The 10,474-nt window shown below is 29.0% G+C and overlaps 1 pseudogene; it reads left to right on the top strand.

The window, feature by feature from the left end:
- Nucleotides 6,130-9,543, top strand: LOC107632905 (annotated as a pseudogene).

Below are 10,474 nucleotides of genomic sequence, written 5' to 3'. Positions count from 1 at the left end.
CTAACGAGAAAAAGTATTTTTATATTAAAGTTTATGATAATAATTTTATAATCAAAAATAAAATTTATATATTAAAGTAATGAATCAATATAACATTAAATTTTTTAACAACACTTTAATTTACTTTTTTTAAATTCTTTATGTTCTCATATTTTAGAGCTTTGGTAATGATATATATTTCTAAAAAATTAAAAATAAAATTAGGATATTACTTACATACAAATATAATGGTTAAAAAAATTACAAGAACTATCTATACCAATATATAATAGGAATACACATGTTTAGTATCCTATTCTTTTTTTTCTCTTTTGTCCCTGTTTCTTTTTTATTAAAAAAAATGGGTTACCCACGACAGAATTTAAAAACTGAATCACTTCTAAAGCAGAAAACTGACACTACGTACTCAGGAAACATGATAGTATTTTAAAATTAAATTTATTAATTATATATTTTTTTATAATTTTTCATAATATTTTTTTAAAATTATTAAAAAATAAATAATTAATATAAATAACATTATACTATAATCATAATAATCATATAAGTAAAATTACGTCAACAAATACCAATATATAATGGGGATACATAGGTTTAGTATCCAGTTCTTTTTTTCCCTTTTGTCCCTGTTTCTTTTTTATTAAAAAAAAGGGTTTACCCACGACAGAATTTAAAACTGAACCACTTCTAATAAAGAATACGTACTCCGGATACATGATATATTTTAAAATTAAATCTATTAATTATATTTTTATCTTTAATTTTTCATGATATTTTTAAAAAATTATTAAAATATAAATAATATAAATAATTAATATAAATAACGTTATACTATAATCATAATATAATGATGTAAATAAAATTACGTCAACAAAATATAAATTATTTATTATTTTTTATCAATATTTTTTATACATAATAGCTCATAATACAATAGTATATAAGTGATCAATATATTATTATAGTACAATAACTGATAGTATATAAAATATAATTATTTTATTAATAATTATTTCAATGGGACAATAGTTATTAACTAAAGTCATTGGAATAATTAAATCTACAACACATGATTTACATATTTTTTATGTCTAATATTTATTTTTTTTAAAAATTATATATAAAAGTGTACTCATTAATCAATTATGTACCAATATATAATATAATGAACTATACATAACGGTTAAAAAAATTACAAGAGTTATTATTTTTTATCCCCTAAAATTTAAAAAAGCACTGCATAAATAAAGATTAATTCCTTTTATTTTCAACGTAAACACAAAAAAACAACAATACATTACAGTATAACAAATAAATTATTTTTAAAACATATCGTTGTATTCTTAATTGTTTTAATTGATAAAATACTCATCATATCATCAATTTATGGTAACAAATTAAAAAAAAAAATTTAAAATATCTCAAACATTAATGGACGAGATTCAAACCTTTGAAAAAAAACACCATAAAAAAATTATAATAGAAGCATAGAAAAAATTATTTGTATTATAATAAAGAAACATAAATCAATTCTAATATAATTAAAGTTACCAATATTTTGTTTCACGCAATCAAAGTTAACTAATATTATGATAACTAATTATTCTCTTATGAGTTTAATTTATGCTTATTTTCTATATTGCTCTTTAAAAATATAGGTACGGAAATACATAGTAACGGAGCTGGTCCAAGTAATAGATCTCCTGGTTAGTATCTTTATATGCTTTAAACATGTAAACACATTGATATAGGTTATTTTGTCTCCACATTAAATCTTCTTAACGTAGAATATTAAAAAAATTAACCAACTTAATTAACACGCTTTATTTTATTGCTAAGCACTAAGTTTTTTTATTAATTCTAAAATATTTAAAGTTACCGATTTTTTGTTTCACGAAATCAAAATTAACTAATATAATATATTATAATTAATTCTTCTCTTATTAGTTTAATTTATGTTTATTTTTCTATATTGCTCTTTAAAAATATAGGTACAGAAATACATGATAATGGAACTGGTCCAAGTAATAGATCACTTGGTTAGTATCTTCATATGCTTTAAACATGTAAATACATCGATATAAGTTATTTTTTCTGCACATTAAATCTTCTTAACGTAGAATATTAACAAAATTAACCAACTTAATTAACACGCTTTATTTTATTGCTAAGCGCTAATTTTTTTTTTTCAAAAAAGTATATAACATTTAAAAATTGCACATTTTTTAAATATAGGTGTACGTCGAGACACCATTACTAATTCAATTCCTCAACCAATTACTTCTTATGATCCAACTACAAACAATACTAGAAGCCATGCAAATATGAATGGTGAGTACTCTATTTATATTTTTAATATTTTATCATCATCGTATAATAATCATTTAAAACATTTATTATATTGACTAAATATAACATTTTATTAATATACATTACTATATAAAATGTGTTTGGTTAAACTTATTGTATTATTATACTTATTAGTTATCATAATAACAAATGAATTTTTGTTATTATAGATTATCTGTATTGCTTTTTAAATTATGCTTACTATATATTGTAAACAAAATCCTGAATTTAATAAAAAAATTTAAAATAAATACTTAATAAATAAAACATTTAAAATAGTTGAAGCATTCATGAAACTAATAATAATAAGAATAACTTTATAATAAAATCTTCATAACAGCATATATCTTTCAAAATTAAAGAAAAAAACTGAACAAAAAAAATTAAACACAAAAACAACAATTAACAGATACTACAAAAATATTGATGTCCTATCTCATGTATTTAAAAATAAACTGTATAAATTATATGGGTCCTTTTTATTATAAAGTTATTAACAAATTAAGCATTTAATAAATGGTAAAATTTACTAATGGCACAATGTATCTGATTTCTTAAAATAAAAAACTAAATATTATATTAAAAGTTACAAGTCAATAAGTAACTAAATAATGTAGACTTGAAATTAAAAACATAGATAATGGTGTTTACATTCTTATGAGCTACAAAAAAATTTTTTAATGAATCACTTATTTAAGTACTAACTAAAAAAATGCTACTACAATTGTTATACAATAGCAAAAACCATGAGACACAAAATATTATTTAGTGATGAAAAATAAATTTTAACATCATTACCGTAACTACGGAATAAACCTTGATGATAACAAGATTATTAAATTAAAATTTAATAATATAGAAAATATTATTAACATAAACACCAACTGAAATACCAAAATAAAAGTACACTATGCATGTATACCATAAAAAATATTTATGCAATTTTAATGGACAAAATTTTTACTGTATTGTTAATTTATCATAAAAATTTTAAAAAATATAATTAAATTATTACAAATTACTGGGCGACATTCAAAACTTTCATAAAATTGAAAAGCAAACAAAAACACAATAGAATCATTTTATTTTAAAAATATTCTTTGTATATTTCAATATAACTCAGAATAAAAATTTGCTCTATTAAATATATATTTAACCTCATATATTACCTAGAACTACAAACCTTGACAATCTTATATGAGCTTAGGCAACAGAAAAATCTAGAAAAAGATCACTACATCTTTAAAAATTACGCTTATTTTCAAAAAACAAACCTCAATTGAGAAGTTGTATACATATTCTTTGTTCACTCTTAATTTCACTATCTAAAATAATATGAAATAATTAATGAATTCTACCCGAGTACCTAACCAACAATTATTGGCACATGTAGGAAAAGAAATCTATAACATAATATTTTAATATTCCTATGCGAGTGCAGAAATTAGACACCGTATCCGAACATCCCACAATTGTGCTCGAAATTTTCAAGAGAATACAACAATACTTCAAACTACATTACCTCCTACAAGGACATGTACACACTGTAATGCACGTCTGTTTCACCATGAAACATTTGACATGTGCTGCAATGGAGGAAAAGTCTCTTTATCCCAAGTAAATGCTCCTCGGAAATTACTTGAAATCTTCTTAGACCCTTCTGCGGAAGGAAACCATTTCAGGAAACACATTTGTGGTTACAATCATGTTTTTTCATTCACTTCGTGTGGTGTACACATAGACGAACAATTCGTGCTCAAGGATCAATGTACCACAGTATAGGAGGATTTCATCCAGATCAAGGGGCGCGGCCACGCTTCTTGCAACTGTATATATATGATACTGAGCACGAGTTACAAAATAGGATGCTGGAGAACACCCAACTGCATGAAAGTTTGGTTTTGAAGCTACAACAATTGTTGCACCGATGTAATCCTTTTATCCATGTATTCCGCCAGCTTGCACAATGACTAAATGTGCAAGAGTGTAGTTTGGTGATCAGAGAGCGACCTGCTAATCAACCACAATACAGTCTCTCAACTGCTTCACAAGTAGCAGCCATAATAGTCGGTGATGACATTGAAACAATGGTGCGCGGACGAGATATCAAGGTTCAAACTCATGCTGGTAACCTCAGAAGGATTCAGGAGTTTGTTGGGTATTATGATCCATTACAATATCCTCTTCTTTTTCCATTTGGAACCCATGGATGGGATATAAATACTCGAACTCAACGTGGAAACAAAGTATCATGCCGGACATATTATAGCTATATGCTCCAGGTACAAACTCCTATATTTGCTATATCATTTATAGAATTCTGTAGATGATAGTTTGTACCAATACATCATTTCATAATTTCTAACAATTTTTTATAATCCTCGATATTCGTAGATCTGCCCCAATGATCACTCAACAGCTTTGCAAGCGGGGCGACTTCTTCAACAATATGTTGTTGACAACTATGTGAAAATGGAAACAGGCAAGTTAAGATGGGTTCGACAAAGACAAAAGGAACTTCGAGCTGAACTGTATCAAGGCTTACAAGATGCTTTGCACATAGGAGAGAATAATGCAGATAATTATTCAATTTAATAGCCACACGATTGATCATTATGTGTTCCTGAATTTAAACTTTAAAACTAATAATACTTTTCTCTAAAATTGGTTTTAGAAAATGTTGGAAGAAGAACGATATTACCATCGTCGTTCGTGGGCAGTCGTCGAGACATGACTCAACGGTACGAGGATGGAATGGCTATTGTTCTTAAAGAAGGAAAACCGGATATCTTTCTAACTATGACATGCAATCCATCATGGTCAGAAATAGCTTCAGAACTCAGTCCTACTCAAACTCCACAAGATCGTCCGGATCTAACAACTAGAATTTTCAGAGCCAAGTTCGAACAATTAAAGCAGGATATTATTACCAAAGGTGTATTGGAAAAGGTGAAAAGTTATATTTATGTCACCGAGTTTCAGAAAAGAGGATTGCCACACGTACATATGTTGCTAATCTTAGAAAACAATGACAAGTTAAGTGATCCTGACCAATATGATAGTTTGGTCTGAGCGAAAATACCATGTAAAGAAATAGAACCACACTTACATGAGGCAGTGCTAAGGCATATGGTCCATGATCCTTGCGAAACACTAAATCAATCTTCACCGTGCATGAAGAATGGTCAATGTAAACGCAACTACCCAAAAGAGTTCGTACCAGAGACACGACGAGGTGATGACTCATATCCTCAATATAGGAGGCGATTTGATACACCAGTCCCTATCAACCAAAATGTCACAATTGACAATAGATGGGTGGTTCCGTACAACCCTTGGCTACTACTGAAGTATGATTGCCATATCAATGTAGAGATATGTAGCAGTATCAAGAGCATAAAATATCTATACAAGTATTGCTATAAGGGACCAGACCGTGTGGCAATGGAGGTTCACAGAAGTTCTCATTATGATGAGGTGCAACAGTTTATTGATGCAAGATGGATTGCCGCTCCAGAGGCATGCTGGAGGATATTTCGATTCAACCTTTACCGAATGTACCCATCAGTTAAGAGGTTGCAAGTTCATTTGCCAAATCGACATCAAGTGAGCTTTTATGAGCACCAAACTATTGCTGAAATAGTTAATAATGACTATTTCTCAAGAACAATGCTCACTGAATTCTTTGCACTTAATCGGGCCGATGACCAACAATCTAGCTAGGCATCTTTTGTATAGGGAAATCCCAGAATATTACAGTTGGCACAACAAGGAAAAAGAATGGCGTCGACGCAGGTCACAAAAGAGAGCTATCGGTCGGATCTATACCGTTTCGCCAATAGAAGGTGAAAAATTCTATTTGCGTATTCTGTTGTCAAATGTAAGAGGTCCAACTGGTTGGGATGATTTGCTAACAGTCGATGGTGTCCAATATTCGTCCTTCAGGCAATCCGCTCAGCATCGAGGACTGTTGGAGAGTGATAGTAGTATAAGATCATGTTTGGTTGAGGCATCCATTTTAAGAATGCCATGTGCTTTAAGAAGGTTGTTTGCCACCATTTTAATTTTTTGTGAGCCAACAGATGTAAGAAGTCTGTGGGATGAGTTTCTTTCATGTATGGTGGATGATTACGCATCAACAAGCACTACAACCTGCAATGGGGTGACAAATTGTTTGCTCAGGGATTTAAATGACATTCTCCTACAGCATGGAAAACATATTGCACAATACGATTTACCAGCTCTAACCTCGGACAACGACAATGACAACTTCATGCCTAGAATTATTCAAGAAGAAATGTCCATCAAAGTTCCTCGAGAAGACCTGTGTTCTATAGAAAGATTGAATCATGACCAGTCTGCAGCTTTCAGGTGCATTATGAATACAATTGATAGAAGAGAAAGTGGAGTGTTCTTCGTTGATGGACCAGGAGGAGCAGGTAAGACATTTTTTTACAGAGCTATAATTGCAGACTTAAGAAGTAAAGGGCATATTGTCCTGGTAACTGCGTCCTCAGGAATAGCTGCAACTTTACTACCTGGTGGTCGAACAGCTCATTCTGGATTTAAGATCCCAATCAATGTAGAGCCATCCTCCACGTGCAATATGAGTAAACAATCTGATCTCGCAAAATTGATTAGGCAGACGACAGCGATAATTTGAGATGAAGCGCCAATGGCTAATAAAGAGACAATGGAATCATTGGACCGTACACTGCAAGACATCTTAGAAAACAATAATCCATTTGGAGGGAAGGTGATGGTTATGGGAGGGGATTTTCGCCAAGTACTACCTGTTGTGCCGAAAGGAAGTAAGTCGCAAATGATTTCAGCTTCTATTGTTAAATCACATTTGTGGCCATTCACCAAAATTCTCCAATTGCGACAAAATATGCGATCTCTTAATGATCGTGATTTTGCGGAGTATCTTATGCGCATAGGGGATGGAGTTGAGCCTACCATATGTGAAGACTTGGTACAAATAGAAGCACACATGGCAATACCATGGGAAGGTGAGGCATCATTACACAAATTAATAAAAGAAACCTTTCCAAATTTGCAATCTCATGGGTGGGATGCATCTTATATGGTGGAGAGAGCGATATTGACACCCAAGAATCATGATGTGCAACAGCTTAATGATTTAGTCATTAACCAATTTCTGGGAGACGAACGAATTTTAGCATCCTTTGATGAAGTAGAAGGAGATACAAATAATCTGTATCAACAAGAATATCTTAACTCGATCTCCACGGGTGGATTGCCACCTCATATGTTGAAGGTAAAAAAGGTGCTCCTCTGATGCTACTAAGAAACATAGATCCTAAGGCAGGCTTATGCAATGGCACAAGGCTACTGTGTCGAGAAACTTTTCAAAACATGTTAGACGTGGAAATCTTAACAGGGCATCACTCTGGAAAAAGAGCTTTTCTGCCTCGGATAAAACACAAAACAACTGAGAACTCAGGATTACCCTTTGTGCTTATTAGAAAGCAACTTCCTGTAAGGTTGAGTTTTGACTTAACGATAAATAAATCACAAGGGCAAACTATCCCTAAGGTATGGATCTATCTCCCTAAACATGTGTTCAGCCATGGTCAATTATACGTTGCTCTATCTCGAAGTGTTTCTCAGTCAACCACAAAAATCTTAGTCAAAGAAGGAACAATAGATGGAAAAAGAGGACAATTCACAAAGAATGTGGTGTTCAAAGAAATTTTGTTACCTTCACCTCAAGTAATTTATGTGCTTGGCAAATACGTGAGCCTTTTTACAAGTATAATCCGTGTATTATGTAATTTTATCATTACAATATCAACATTGGAGTAGATAGTTTTGTTCATTAATTTCAATAACTAACGACTAAGATTTTTAACAGATAAATTGATATCAAGAGAGCTCATTAGCATATTCAAAGAGATAAGCGAAAGGAACTGGAACCTCTACTTTACCCAACAGGTATGCACCAACTACGATTCACATAAATTATAAAAATTAATAAACATACATCCTTAAAATATATCATTATTGATTTTTTAAGAAATTATAGTTTGGAATGTTTATATTTACTTTGAAAAAAATTTAAAATTTGATTTCTTTAAATGTTGCTATCAATTTTATAATTTTAGCAATAAAATTATAAAAAATATTAAAACCAGTAAAAGGTAGACGTATGTCTTATTTGGGATGTATCATTACTTAATCCTAAAGTAATATATATAACACTATTGAAATATATTGTGATACATATATGCAATAAATTACAGGAAACAGGATTCCAATTATTATGGAGTACATGGAAGGATGAGCAATCAATTGAATCAATGAGACCAATCGACAATAAAGTAAGGATTACAGCATTAATGATAGGGACAACTGCATTGATGATACATATTTTTGTTTTAGTGTTATTGATCAAACGTGAAATTGACTCAGGTTCATCCAATCAAAATTTATTCTATTGGTTGGGGAGGTACAGTTAAAGCAGACAAAACTTAATTATGGAAGATGGTAAAAAGAGAAATATTGGATCAAAAAAATAAAAGGTAATGTAATAAACTTTTATTACATAATATAAATATTTTCTTCTATTTCGTCCTATATACTAATTATATTAAACCTTTGACTCTTTTTTTTCAGCCATGAACTTAGAAGAACACAGCTAACTCATCTCGATACAGAACAATATCATTGCAGGTAATTGTTATTAAAAAAAATTTCCTAACAAAAAAATATGTAATATCATTTAATTTATATTTTGTCAATGATAAACAAGGATTAATGTCATTTCTTTTGTCCTTTCAGAAAGTTCAATGCAAAATAAGATATCACAATTCTACAGGTTTTAATTGAATTCTTTTGTATAATAAGCAATTAATTTAATTGAATAACCTGAAGCGTTTATATGATTTTTCTATGGTAAACAAAATCTGACAGTTTTTCAAGATGCAAGAAGTTATTGACAAGGAGATGTATGATGAATTACGAAGGATTTTTTCCAGGTATACAATCTTTCTATTCTCCTAATTTTTTCATTAATACTCTTATACTTTGATATTTAAAAACGAAATTTATAAGCATATTTATTTCTTCTGTCCTTCCACTATTTGTAGGAAAATGAAGGCCTCTTTAGATTCAGAATCATATTTTGGCCTACCACTTAAAAAAGAAGAAGACAAACATCAATATCCATGATATTTAGGCAAAAATAATCTTTTGTAAATAACTAACATGAATTTGGGTTTATAGATATACTCTTTTTAAATTAGGATAATATTTTTGCCGTTATTTCTTGAACTATACCTTTTTTCTGATAATATATACATATATCTTTATTGTGTGCTTTTATAATTTAGCATTTTAATAAAGGTTTTTTTATAATAATTTTACTCTCAACAAAATATCATATATAAAATGCTACGTTAATTTATAAATGATGAGAAAAACACTTATCTAACAAATTTAAAGGGTAAATGATATATTAACACCAACACTAAAATATAATATAAACAAAATAACCTATATCAATATGTTTACATGTTTAAAGCATATAAAGATACTAACTAGGAGATCTATTACTTGGACCAGCTCCGTTACCATGTATTTCCGTACCTATATTTTTAAAGAGCAATATAGAAAATAAGCATAAATTAAACTCATAAGAGAATAATTAGTTATCATAATATTAGTTAACTTTGATTGCGTGAAACAAAATATTGGTAACTTTAATTATATTAGAATTGATTTATGTTTCTTTATTATAATATAAATAATTTTTTCTATGCTTCTATTATAATTTTTTTATGGTGTTTTTTTTCAAAGGTTTGAATCTCGTCCATTAATGTTTGAGATATTTTAAATTTTTTTTTTAATTTGTTACCATAAATTGATGATATGATGAGTATTTTATCAATTAAGACAATTAATAATACAATGATATGTTTTAAAAATAATTTATTTGTTATACTGTAATGTATTGTTATTTTTTTGTGTTTACATTGATAATAAAAGGAATTAATCTTTATTTATGCAGTGCTTTTTTAAATTTTAGGGGATAAAAAATAATAACTCTTGTAATTTTTTTTAACCGTTATGTATAGTTCATTATATTATATATTGGTACAGA

The sequence above is a fragment of the Arachis ipaensis genome, chromosome B03 (assembly GCF_000816755.2).
Source record: "Arachis ipaensis cultivar K30076 chromosome B03, Araip1.1, whole genome shotgun sequence".
NCBI classification, from domain to species: Eukaryota; Viridiplantae; Streptophyta; class Magnoliopsida; order Fabales; family Fabaceae; genus Arachis; species Arachis ipaensis.
The sequence above is the reverse complement of the archived record's forward strand: the minus strand, read 5'-3'. Positions and strand labels throughout refer to the sequence as shown.